The following is a 13,628-nucleotide window of genomic DNA, read 5'->3' on the forward strand; positions in this document are numbered from 1 at the left end:
GCCTAACAATGCCATTTTCAGTGCAATAAGAATCGAACTCAGCATTACAGAATTCCAAACCATTGTCAGTTCTAAGTTTCTTAACTTTCTTCATGGTTTGATTTTCTACCATAATTTTCCATTCTCTAAATCTTCCAAAAGCCTCATCCTTAGTTCTAAGAAAATAGATCCACACTTTCCTAGAGTAGTAATCAATAATAGAAAGGAAATATTGAGCTTTACCTAGAGATAATGGAACTTGGGATGAACCCCATAAGTCTGAATGAATGTATTCCAATATTCCTTTGGTTTTATGAGTTGAACTTGCAAATTTCAACCTGTGAGCTTTTCCTACAACAAAAGTTTCACAAAACTATAAGTCTGAAATATATTTAGAGTTCAAGAAACCTTGCTTACCAAGTTCTACCATTCCCTTGTGACTCATGTGCCCAAGTCGTTTGTGCCATAATTATGTGGTATTAGGTTTTGTAGTTGAATCTCCAGCAAACCCAATTGAAACTCCAGCAGACCCAGTTATGGTCTCTCCTTGTAGTATGTAAAGTCCTTATCTTAGCTCACCTCTCATAAACACCCTTGTACCTTTGGATACTCTCAAGACTCCACCTTCAGCTTTGTAGCTATAGCCTTTGGAATCTAAAACACCAAGAGACAACAAATTTATTTTTAGTTCAGGTATAAATCTAACATTAGAAAGTACCTTTATGGTGCCATCTCTCAATTTGATCTTGATAGAACAAATTTCTTGAATTTTGCATGTGTTGTTATTTCCCATCAACACTTGCCCTGTACTTTCTTCTTTTAGATCAAAGAACCAATCTAAACTTGGCGACATGTGAAATGTACACCCAGAATCCATAACCCATTCATCCTTAGGATCACTGGTTAACACAGTCACAACATCAGCATCCATAGATCCATCTGTGACATGAGCTTCATCTTTGTTGTCTTGCTTTTGTCCTTCATTTCTTCTCTGTGGATAGTTTCATCTGAAGTGACCTTCTAGGTTACAAATCTAACAAGTTCTCCTTGGTTTTGACTTGGATCTTGATCTCCCTCTGCTCTTTCCATTTCTATGGTTGTTGCCATCTTTTCTTTCGAGTCTTCCTCTCACATTTAGACCTTCGGCTTGAGATCTTGACATCTTGACATTAGCTTTTAGATCTAATTCATTTGAGTATGCAGCACCAATCACTTCTTGCAGTGACAATGTATCTTTACCATACTTCAAAGTGTCCCTCAGATTATCATAGGCCTTCGGAAGTGAGGTCAATAGAAAGATTGCTTGATCCTCTTCTTCAATCTTTACATCAATTGACTCCAAATCTGAAACTAGCTTGGTGAAGTCATCTATATTATCATCAATAGACTTGGATTCCTCCATCTTGAATCCATAGAATCTTTGTTTGAGATAGATTCGATTTGGTAATGACTTGGTCATGTACAACTGTTCTAACTTCTTCCACATATCATGAGCTGTTTCTTCTTTGATTACTTTCCTCAAAACTTGATCATTCAAACTCAGACTGATTGTGTTTTTTGCCTTTTTCGGCACCTCTGTCTTGTTTTTCAACTTAGCCATCTTACTTTCTTCTTGTAGGGCTTCTTCACATCCAAGATTACCCATATGAGCCATCATCTTTGCACGACATAGACTGAAATCATTCTTGCCATCAAATTTCTCCACCTCAAACTTGGAAGTCGATATATTGAAGAGAATTGCTCCTGGCCAGCGAACAAGTTCTCAATAGCGGAAGTACTTTGAAGTTCTTGATCTCTCTTGGAGAAATCACAGTCGAAGATGGTGAAGAATGCAACCACTCTAAACCTGGCTCTGATACCAGTTTGTTGGGGGGGATTAGGACCTGCACAACACAACCAATACAGTGCACAAAGAATAGCAACAAAGAAGAACAAGTAATAGACAATTTAAACAAACCTAAATAATCAAAGTAAAGCACAAAAGAAAGAACACCAAGAATACTTGGTTTAGATACAACCAATTTGGTTGATCCTACATCCAAGGCTAGGCAGCAATGCTTAAGTCAAATCCACTATATCTGAAACTAGATTACACCCTCCAAGCTCTCAAGATTACAACAACACTCATTCAACTTCTCTTGAAATACTCTCTCACTTGAGTATTACAACACAGTTTTTGCTCTCAGCCAAAACTCTCAGAAATTGAATTCACTTATGTTGATCAGGCCTAAAACTATATATAGGGTCGAGATACAAGAACTAAAGAGACAAACATAAACTAACTGTAACTAACAACAATTAGTTATTCTGTTACGAATTACTGGTGTCCACGCAGATGCAACTAGAGAAAACATAGATGCAACTGAAAACAGCAGACTACTGTGAGCTGTCATTTTACTAATATTTTGATTGGTTGAGGAAAGAAGTCACAATCTTCACACTCTATAATAACGTCAAGAAGCATCCTCACTTTTGTGTGTATAGTATATTTTGCTACAAAAAAAAAAACAACAACAATTACAATATGTGAGCATAAAACACATTGACATAACTTCAATACAATCATCGTTAGGCCATCTTCAACCGTAGCTTCAAAACTAGGGATGGAAATTGGGCGGTTAATTGGCGGGGTACTCTCCTGCACCCATCCCCATTAACCATTTTATTACCCATTCCGCCCCCATCCCCGCATATTCCTCGTCGGGGATGGGGCGATGAGTACCCGTAGGTACCCATTTGTTTTAAAAAATAAAATAAACAAAGGTAGACTACTTAAAATTAATATATATTACACTATATTAATCACTCAAAGTATTAAATATGTCCAAAATAAAATTAAAAAATCTTTCAAAAGTTACTAATATGCTACAAAATCACATAAAGAAACACGTAAAATAAATAAAAAAATATTATAAAATAAAGAAAAAATTAAACTGGTCCCATCAAGGTGGGGAGTATTTTAAAAAAATATTTTAAATATTAAATATAAAAACTAAAATTTAAAATTACAAAAATAAAAAATAATATTCAGTAATATAAATATAAAACTAAAAGAACGATTATTAAAAAGAAAATTAAATATGTGTTCTTGAGTTCTTCCACATCACCAAAGAAAAATCCTAAATTTAATTCCAAAATCAAATTAAAAAATTATGAATTATTACAACCAAGATCATAAAACTCCAACCTAGATCTTCATCATCAAAACAAATTCCGTAACAACGATTCACGGCTTAGATTCAAGAAAAAAAAAATCATAAAAACCCTAACCCAACCCAGGTCATTATCATCATCATCTCACTGTCTTCCATGGTCGTGCATAGCCTAGCTTTGCCATAAAACTCCAACCCTCCCTGACGCTCGACGCTTGAAGCACCCAATCCCCAACGATCTCATGGCCAGATCTTCGACCATGTGTTCTGTAACACCTTGGATATCCAAGATTGTTACACTTTGTATTTTAAATGAGTCATTAGGCCATAAACATGTATCTAAGTGTGATTAGTGATACAGGGTAAAAAAATTTGGTTAAAAGGAAAGGGTGTTTCATTAAAAACATTAAATTGTGCATGGGTCCAGGGTAAAAAATTTCGGTTACAACCCGCCGATCTAAGCGGCAAAAATAGGGTTTAACCCTAGTTCCCTTGAGAAACCTTGGTCGTGCTGGTCAAGTGGCCGCATATGTACACATCACCACCTAAACTCTCCAACTCATGGCTGGTCCAACTTTCCTTTCCCTTTACCTGCACCACGTAGTACCCGTGAGCCAAGGCCCAACAAGAAAACTTAATACAAGTGGATGAACAATATATACAAATTCAGATGCATATCTAGCATGCCCAGTAGTAATAACCTACTCATGCATGCATACATGTACAAATAAATGATTATGGAATCATTATGGGGCTCGCAACCCTAATCTGATGACCATAGAGTCAACCTGGGGCCCTTTGCCCTGAATAGATGACCATAGAGTCAACCTGGGTCCTTTGCCCTAGCTCTAAATAACTAGCCAAGTGCTTTGGTTTTCTACGACCATTGGGTCAAACGAGCGTGTAACACTTTCCTGATTAGATCCAATCATATCAACTAGCACTCAACGTGCTATTTCCACCCTTGACTCATAAGTCAATGCTTTACTCAAGTTGTTGACCTGTGAAATTGGCCAACGGTCGTATGTACAGTATACGACACCTTTTGAGCGAAATAAATAGAATAAATAACAGAGTACAATTATCTTAAGTAAACACACATAAATTTTATAGTGGTTCAGCCCTGTTTTGATGAACAGTAATAACCTAATCCACTTAGCTTTTAGTATTGAATCACTCGACAATTACACTGAGTAACAAAAGTATTCACTCGTTTCTGATTTGCCCAGAATTTATCCCTAAATGTTCTTCAGATCTCACAAATTCCAGAAAAAGCGATCCAAGGGAAAAAAAAAAAGTCCAAAAAGTCGTTTTTATGAAGCCCTGGGTCCTTTATTTATAGTACTGAGGGGCTGTTACATGATTAGTAGTACTGGAGATCGTGGTTTGGTACACAATCATTGTGAGTGGAGAAACGTGTCCACCTCCCCATTATTATGAGATCGTAGGTCTTCTTGTTGTCTTCTCTGGATCGTGGTTGATAATGCACGATTTTGACCCTCGAGAAAATGATAAGTCTTGATTGGTTTATGGGACTTAGGTGCTAGGCCCTATGACCCTCTGGGTGTTGGACCTGTTAATCCTCTGGGTGCTGGACCTGTGATCTTCTGGGTGCTAGACTTGTTTGATCTCAGTTTGAACAAGTGCGAGTGTCTCAGTGAAGTGTAATTGGGAGTTTAGGCCGACCACCCTATGAAGAATAGGGTGGGCCGACCACCCAGGTGGTTCTTGAGCATGTCAGGCCGACCACCCCTAGGGGTCTTTGGGCATTCTAGGCCCGACCACCCCTGGGGTAGGGGTTAGGCCGACCACTCCTAGGGGCCCTTGGACACACTGGGGCCGACCACCCCAGGGGTAGGGGTCAGGCCGACCACCCCTAAGGATCTTGGGCCTGCTTAGGCTAACCACCCTAGGGGTTGGGGTCAGGTTGACCACCCCTAAGGGTCCTTGGGCATACTGGGGCTCACCACCCCTGGGGTAGGGGTCAGGCCGGCCACCCCTAGGGCTCTTGGGCCTGCTTAGGCCGACCACCCCTAGGGATAGGGGTTAGGTCGACCACCCCTAGGGGGTTTAGGTTTGGTCGATTTCCCTATAGGTCCTAGACCTATCTTTTTTTGCCCATCGGTCTTTTCTCAATACTTCGTCGTTTTTTCCTGATTTGTGATGTCACGTGTTGCATTCTCATTCGCCACGTCATTCTCATATTTTTTAGGGATAACATTTGCCTCCCAAGTTTATAACTTGATCCTGGCCTGAGAAACATACTGTAGCAGTACTTAAATAATCAAGTCCCTCAGGACATTACATAGTACTTTTTTAACTATCGATAATTTTCTCAACACTAATTTTTCAGGGATAATTAGTAATTCCTAAAAATAATTAGGTTTTTCAAGGGTCTTCAAGGTTGGTGCCTTCGACTATGAAGTCTGCCAATGCTTGTCCTTTTATCGTCGTCCTCGAATGATAAGTGATATTAAACTGTCCTAGTTCCTTTTCCCACTTGAGTAATCGTCCCGAGGCCTCTGGTTTCTGAAGAACTTGTCTCAGCGGTTGATCGGCTAGGACTCGGATCGAGTGAGCTTGGAAATATGGACGCAACTTTCGAGGGGTGATTACTAAACAGTAGGCTAGATTTTCAAGAGGAGGATACCTAGACTCTGCCCCTATTAGCCTTTTACTAATATAGTACACAGGGTGTTGTACCCTGTTCTTTTCTTTTACCAAAGCAGCACTGATTGCATGCTCAGTGATTGCCAAATAGATGAATAGTACTTCACCATATATTGGCTTTGCTAGGACGGGAGGTTGAGCGAGATGCTCCTTCAAGGCTTGGAAAGCTTACTCACATTCCTCGGTCCATTGGATCTTCTTGCTGCCCCTCAGTAGGTTAAAGAAGGGGACACACTTGTCCATCGACTTTGATGTGAACCTACTTAGTGCAGCTACTCTCCCTGTTAAGCTTTGCACTTCTTTGATTGTGGTAGGTGATTTCATGTCGATCAATGCTTTGATCTTCTTGAGGTTAGCCTTGATTCCACGTGAATTGACCATGTATCTGAGAAACTTACTAGAACCAACTCCAAACGAGCACTTGAGAGGGTTTAACTTCATGCTATACTTTCTAAGTATTGCAAAGCATTCCTCCAAGTCTTGAACATGTCCTCCAACTTCTTTGGACTTGACCAACATGTCATCGACATATACCTTCATATTTTTGCCGATCAAGTCCCGGAACAAGCCATTCATTAAATGCTGGTAGGTGGCTCCTGTATTCTTCAAGCCAAATGGCATCACCTTATAATAATACAATCCCTTGTCCGGAAGCTGGTATGTTCCTCGTCGGGAGGGTGCATACTTATTTGGTTATACCCATAATACGCATCCATGAATGAGACTATTTCATGTCCTGTTGTTGCATCGATCAGTTGGTCTATTATGGGTAGTGGGAAGCAGTCTTTGGGGTAGGCCTTGTTCAGATCTGTGAAGTCCACGCATGTTCTCCACTTCCCATTTGGCTTTGGGACCAGCACGGGGTTTGATACCCAATATGGGTAGTAGGCCTCCCTTATAAAACTGTTTTCCTTGAGCTGCTCGACCTTCTCCTTCAGGGCTTGAGATCGATCTTTGTCAAGCAGTCTCCTCTTTTGTTGCACTGGTGGGTAGTTCTTGTCCACGTTGAGGACATGGCTTATCACGGATGGAGAAATTCCAACCATGTCCTTATGTGACCAGACAAATACGTCATGGTTCTTCTTAAAAAATTCTACCAACAGTGCCTTAATTTTCACCTTTAGCTCCTTCCCAACTTTAATTACTTTAGTCGGGTCCTCCTTATTTAGTAGGGCTTCGTCAAGATCTTTAACTAGTCCTAACCCCATGACGTCATCCCCAAAGCAAGGATCGATGTCGTTTCCCTCGCTTTGGGAAACTTTCTATAATAACAAATCTTCTTTAAAAGGAGCCCCCGACTCCAGTATAGTGTTTCTTTCAACATCAACCTCCATGTTGACAACCTTATCAGTTCCTTCATTCTCTTCGTAGAAGGTTACTATCATGTTGTTTACGCATGGTCTTTTCTTTGCCTTGACTACTGACGCATTATAGCATTCTCGCGCCTCCCTTTGGTTTCCTTGTACGCATCCTTGCCCTACACTCGTGGGGAACTTCAAAGATAGATGGCAGATAGATACTGCTGCATGTAACGCCATCAGGAGGGGTCTCCCAAGCACTAAATTGTAAGCCGATGAGCAATCTACCACAGGAATTATGTCATCACAGTCTTGTGCCTGGGGGCATCCCCCATCGTGACTGGTAGTCTGATAGTTCCTGCTGGTGCTAGGCATTCTCCTGTGAACCCATATATCACTTGGGAACACGGTGTTAGGTCCTTGACCATGAGCTTCATCTTCTTGAAGGATGATTTGTAGATGATATCTGTGACAGTTAGAATCCCGTGATCCGTAGAGGGAAATACCAGGTAAAAGCTGTGCAATCCCACATTGCCTGGGGAAGGTCAAGTGTGATGATTCTAAGACTGTGTAGGTATGGGACTACACAGTTGAAGAGAGCTTAAATGGATTGATGGGTACTACCTATGCCAACAAGATGCATCTTCTTTTCGGTAGCCCATCACTTGAGAACTCCAAAGTTAAGCGTGCTTGACTTGGAGTAATCTCAAGACAGGTGACCTCCTAGGAAGTTTTCCTAGGAAGCGTGCAAGTGAGGACAAAACATGCTGGAAAGACTAGTGCTGGTTTGTAGGGTTAGTCGTCATTCTAGGAAGCAGCCATAGTGATGTGGGGCATTACAAATGGTATCAAAGGATTACAAATTGTATGTCGGATCCCTAAGGGTGGGTGATTGTGACAGTCAGAATCCCGTGATCCGCAGAGGGAAAGACCGGGTAAAAGCTGTGCAATCCCACATCGCCTGTTATATTATTTCATATAATATAATATTAGATTAAATAATGTGACAAAATGTGATTTGTCACACAAATGTGATTTGTCACACCTTGTAACATATTATTGAGAGTCACAAAATTGGACTAATGTGTGTACCCAAATGTGACATATTTTGGAGTTACAAAATCAGTTACAAATTTGTAACTCCCAAATATTACCCAATAATGTGTATATTATATGTTACACATTTGAGATTGGATTTCATAAAGTCATGATGATATATGACTGTTAGAGACATGTTTTTAACTCCCAATAGGTGTTTGGAGGTTACAAAATCATGTGGGAAAGAATTTGGGACGTTTTGGAACGTTTTGGAAAATGACTTTTTTGTGCTGAAAATGGCCTGTGGCCGCGGCCAGTGAGGCTGACAGCCTATGTGAATTTTCAGTTTTTTCCAAATTGAACGGTTCTAACATCCCAAATAACTCCCAAATCTCCATTTTAATTCAATAAACATCCAATTAAACATTGGTAACAACCATGAGGGTTGGTGGAATTTGAAATTCAAAGGGGTATCTCAAACTCTATAAATAGGAGCCTAATGCTCACTTGTAAGACAACATCATTTTTCATCCACAAAGCACTTGGCTGAAAAATACACCTTGAGGCTTGATAATTCCAGAGAGCTATTTCCTTGAGAGATCCCTTAGTGCTTAGAGAATAGGGGGAAATAAGCTTTTGGACAAAGGTCTTGAACCTTGTTCAAGTTGGTGATCCTCACTACTCTACACTTTGGTTGAGTGTGAGAGTTTGTTTGTGTTTTCATTCTTTTGTTCTTCTTATTTTCTTGTATTATTATAGCATTGAGTTTGTAATCTTCTTCTTCTACATCTTTCTATTTACTGGTATTTTGAGCAATTGAGTTGTAATATTTATTTAATCAATATTATCTTGTCCATTGTATTTTTTCATAGAGTTGTATTTGGTTTTTTAAATAATTCCATTGAGCAATAATATATATTCTCTAACATCGCCTGGTGAAGGTCAAGTGTGATGATTCTAAGACTGTGTAGGTATGGGACTACATAGTTGAAGATAGCTTAAATAGATTGATGGGTACTACCTATGCCAACAAGATGCATCTTCTTTTCGGTAGCCCATCACTTGAGAACTCCAAAGTTAAGCATGCTTGACTTGTAGTAATCTCAAGATGGGTGACCTCCTGGGAAATTTTCCCAGGAAATGTGTGAGTGAGGACAAAGCATGCTGGAAAGACTCGGGTTGCTTTGTAGGGCTAGTCGTCATTCAGGAGCAACCATAGTGACGTGGGGCATTTCAAAAAATACTAAGCTTCCATATCCACTAAGCATCTCTTCACTTGGGCATTGGCGATTTGAATGGTAAGGACCAGAGGGTCATTGTGGGGGTACCTCACGTACCTGGTGTCATCCTCTATAAAAGTGAGAGTTTCACTTTCATACTTTGGATTTTTTGGAGACCGCTCCTCGACTACCATACACTGGGAAGACTCCCCTACCTCATGTCTGAGGGTCCTTGCATATTGCTCAAGGGCATTGTTAATGTTGCCTGCTATGTGGGGCCCTCCACATATGGTATCTAGTGTGAAGTCTACAGCTGTCGGCTCCAGTGGTGGACTCCTCTGCCTTCAGAATTCTGGATTCCTGCTTGGGGTTTCGGTCTTGCCTTGGTACCTCAGCGGCAGTGGTGGCTTTCGGTAAGGTACCTCTTGGTATGTTTCCAAGTAAATCTCAACCCTTGATGTGGTCATGATGGTATAATTGGTGAACTTGGGCCGGTAGGGTTGGTGCTTAGCTTGTTTGTCGGCGGGTGCTGACTTAGCTTTCTTTTCTCCATCCTGCTCGACCCTTGAGGTATTCCTCTTCTTATCGTTGCCCCCACTGCCACCCTGAGGGTTTGCGTCATTCTTATCTGCCTTGATAGTGGTCGGATGATTTATGCCTTTTTCTTCCTTCATGATAGCATCATCTAGCTTCATGTATTTGTTGGCTCGGTCTAGAAACTCCTGCAAGGTGTTGATAAGGTTCATGTGTATACTATCCCATAAGGGACTACGCTAAATTATTCCTGCCGAGATGGCAACGAACTTCCCTTCATCTTCTACCGTGGATGCTCGGTTTGCCTCTTTCATGAATCTTTGAATGTAGTCTTTCAGGGATTCATCTTTCCCTTGCTTGATGTTAGCTAACTGATTGGCATAAACTGGTTGAATCCGCCCGACACTAAAGTCCTTACAGAATTCTTTCTTGAACTACTCCCAGGAAGTGATAGATCTAGGTTTGAATTTCCAATACCATTCTTGAGCCGAGTCAGAGAGAGTGGTAGGGAATACCCTGCACCTATATTCATGCTCCACATCGAGCAACTCCATCTGATCATCGAACTTCCTAATATGTCGTATTGGGTCCTCCTTCCCAGTGTATGTTGGGAGTTTCAGGGTCTTATATTTCGGTGGTGGTTGAGCAGCTTGGATATTAGCATTGAAGGGACTCCCACTTCTATGTGCCAACTTGATATTGGAAGGTTTCTTTGTCAGACCCTGGACAACCATGACGAGTACATCTATTTGATCCTGCACTGCTGGTGGGATCACTGCTCTAGGTAGGGTAGACGTCCTTGGTACCCCCTCCTGAGCATTGGTCCTCCTGTTGATGACTTCCCTTAGATCCTGAGGTTGTGCTCTCGAGCCTATCGAACACCGTATTGGTGTTGTTCTTTGGTTCCTTTCCCTTGCGAGGCTGAGGGTGTCGGGGTCGCAGGTTCGCCTTGCCTTTGTCGGTGCGACCCTGTCCCCGAGCCTCTCCTCCTACATGACTTTGAGATTTTGAGCGGCCATTTCCATTTCTGTCACTCCTCTCAGATGTTTGACCTTCATCTTCTGCATTGTTTTGTCTATCCCCTGGGAGGGGACCTTCGGGTTGGTAACACTCCTACTCCGAGATGAATTTTTATTCTTCTTAGTCATGGAAGAGGAAGTCTTGGAATGTGGCTCTTCATCCTGTCTCTAGGAAAGTGGCTCTGAGAGCGTCCATGGGGTTCGACTCCTCCCGTGGGACTCTTTGTTACTGTTGTCTCGCATTCCTGCTGCTTTGGCCTGAGCCTCTCTCACCGCCTGAGCAGTAGCTTCAGCGTTAGCTCGGGCTAACTGAGTAACCTCCTCCAGGTATACAGTAGCCTTCTGGGACCTCCGGTCAGCTTCCTGCTCCCTCTGGATCATCCTCTGGACATGCTCATCTATCTTCCATCATTGTCGTTCCATATTCACCCTTTGGAGGGAAATTTCTACAGCAAAGGCCTCCTGCCTTGCCAGAAATTGTGCCATCTCCTCCTGGTGAGTATCCTGTGGATCTTCTGCATCAGGTTGGTCTCCAACCTCCACCTGAGGTTCGTTAACGGGATCGATGGGATCCTGAATGTTGGAATCCCTGGGAGTCGTCTTCTTTGTCTGGCTGGGTTTTGGAGGCATCGTAAACTGATGAAAGTGTGTTTCTTGATTTCTTACTCTCAAAGAAAGCACCAAAATATTGACCTGTGAAATTGGCCAATGGTCGTATGTACAGTATACGACACCTTTTGAACGAAATAAATAGAATAAACGACAGAGTATGATTATCTTAAGTAAACACACATAAATTTTATAGTGGTTCAACCCTGTTCTGATGAACAGTAATAACCTAATCCACTTAGCTTTTAGTATTGAATCACTCGACAATTACACTAAGGAACAAAAGTATTCACTCGTTTTTGATTTTCCTAGAATATCTCCCCAAATGTTCTTCAAATCTCAAAAATTCCAAAAAAAATGATCCAAGGGAAAAAAAAAAAGTCCAAAAAGTCCTCTTTATGAAGCTCTGGGTCCTTTATTTATAGTACTGAGGGGCTGTTACATGATCAGTAGTACTGGAGATCGTGGTTTGGTACACGATCATTGTGAGTGGAGATACGTGTCCACCTCCCCATTATTATGAGATCGTAGGTCTTCCTGTTGTCCTCTCTGGATTGTAGTTGATAATGCACGATTTTGACCCTCAAGAAAATGCTAAGTCTTGATTGGTCTATGAGACTTAGGTGCTAGGCCCTATGATCCTCTGGGTGTTGGACTTATTAATCCTCTGGGTGCTGGACCTGTGATCTTCTGGGTGCTGGACCTGTTTGATCTTAGTTTGAATGAGTGCGAGTGTTTCTCAGTGAAGTGTACTTGGGAGTTTAGGCTGACCACCCTATGAAGAATAGGGTGGGCTGACCACCCAGGTGGTTCTTAAGCATGTCAGGCAACCACCCCTGGGGGTAGGGGTCAGGCTGACCACCCCTGGGGTAGGCGCCATGCCGACCACCCCTAGGGGCCCTTGGGCGTACTGGGTCCGACCACCCCTGGGGTAGGGGTCAGGCCGACCACTCCTAGGGGCTCTTGGACACACTGGGGCCAACCACCCCTGGGGTAGGGGTCAGGCCACCACCCCTAGGGCTCTTGGGTCTGCTTTGGCCGACCACCCTAGGGGTTGGGGTCAGGCCGACCACCCCTAGGGGTCCTTGGGCATACTGGGGCCGACCACCCCTGGGGTAGGGGTTAGGCCGACTACCCCTGGGGTAGGGATTAGGCCGACCACCCCTAGGGCTCTTGGGTCTACTTAGGCTGACCACCCTTAGGGGATTTAGGCTTGGTCGATTTCCCTATAGGTCCTGGACCTATCTTTTTTTCCCATCGGTCTTTTCTCAATACTTCGTCGTTTTTCCCTGATTTGTGATGTCATGTGTCGCATTCTCATTCGCCACATCATCCTCGTATTTTTTAGGGATAACACAAGTATATAATGCAAACAAGCATTCATCATATAACAAATATCCATATATAGAGCACTCAACATGCTTCATCAATAATCACAGGCATAATCATAATCATGCACATTTACATGGCCCAATGACCATTCAAAACTTTATTCAACATTCGGGCCAAGCCCTAATCATGTATGTCACATAATGGATGCAGTTTTCTTACCTCAAGTCCGAGTATAATGAAAAATAATAATGACCCTCGAGCACGATCCTGATCCTGAGCCCCTAGTGATAACCTAGTCACAACAAGTATAGAATCCCATCAATAATGAGTAAATAAAAGCTTCCGGACTGAGTCCTAGCCTCCAGGACGTCGAATCCTACAAAATCGGGTACTAGGATCGATCCCAAGCCCTTAGGTTTAAGTTCCCATCACTAAAAACCCTCCCTAAGGCCATTTTCCCTTTAAGCGTCGCGACCCCAAGCTTTTGTGTCGCGGCCCGCTGAAAATAGAGGCCCCTGCCCCTTTTTGTCTGCGCTGTGCACCGCGGCACGCCTATCAGGTGTCGCGACCCTTAGTGCCCATCAGCCAAGAGCCTCCTCCTTCATCATGCTTGGGCCGCAGTGTAACGACCCAACTTATTCTAGACTTTGGACCATTAATAACTAGTATACACAAACACTAATCTTAAGAAAACATCATATGAAATAACCATAACTTTATTATAAACTGTAAAGCAAATGTTAAATACATGAAAATTCATTTAGGATATGGGATCCC

The sequence above is a fragment of the Humulus lupulus genome, chromosome X (assembly GCF_963169125.1).
Source record: "Humulus lupulus chromosome X, drHumLupu1.1, whole genome shotgun sequence".
NCBI classification, from domain to species: domain Eukaryota; kingdom Viridiplantae; phylum Streptophyta; class Magnoliopsida; order Rosales; family Cannabaceae; genus Humulus; species Humulus lupulus.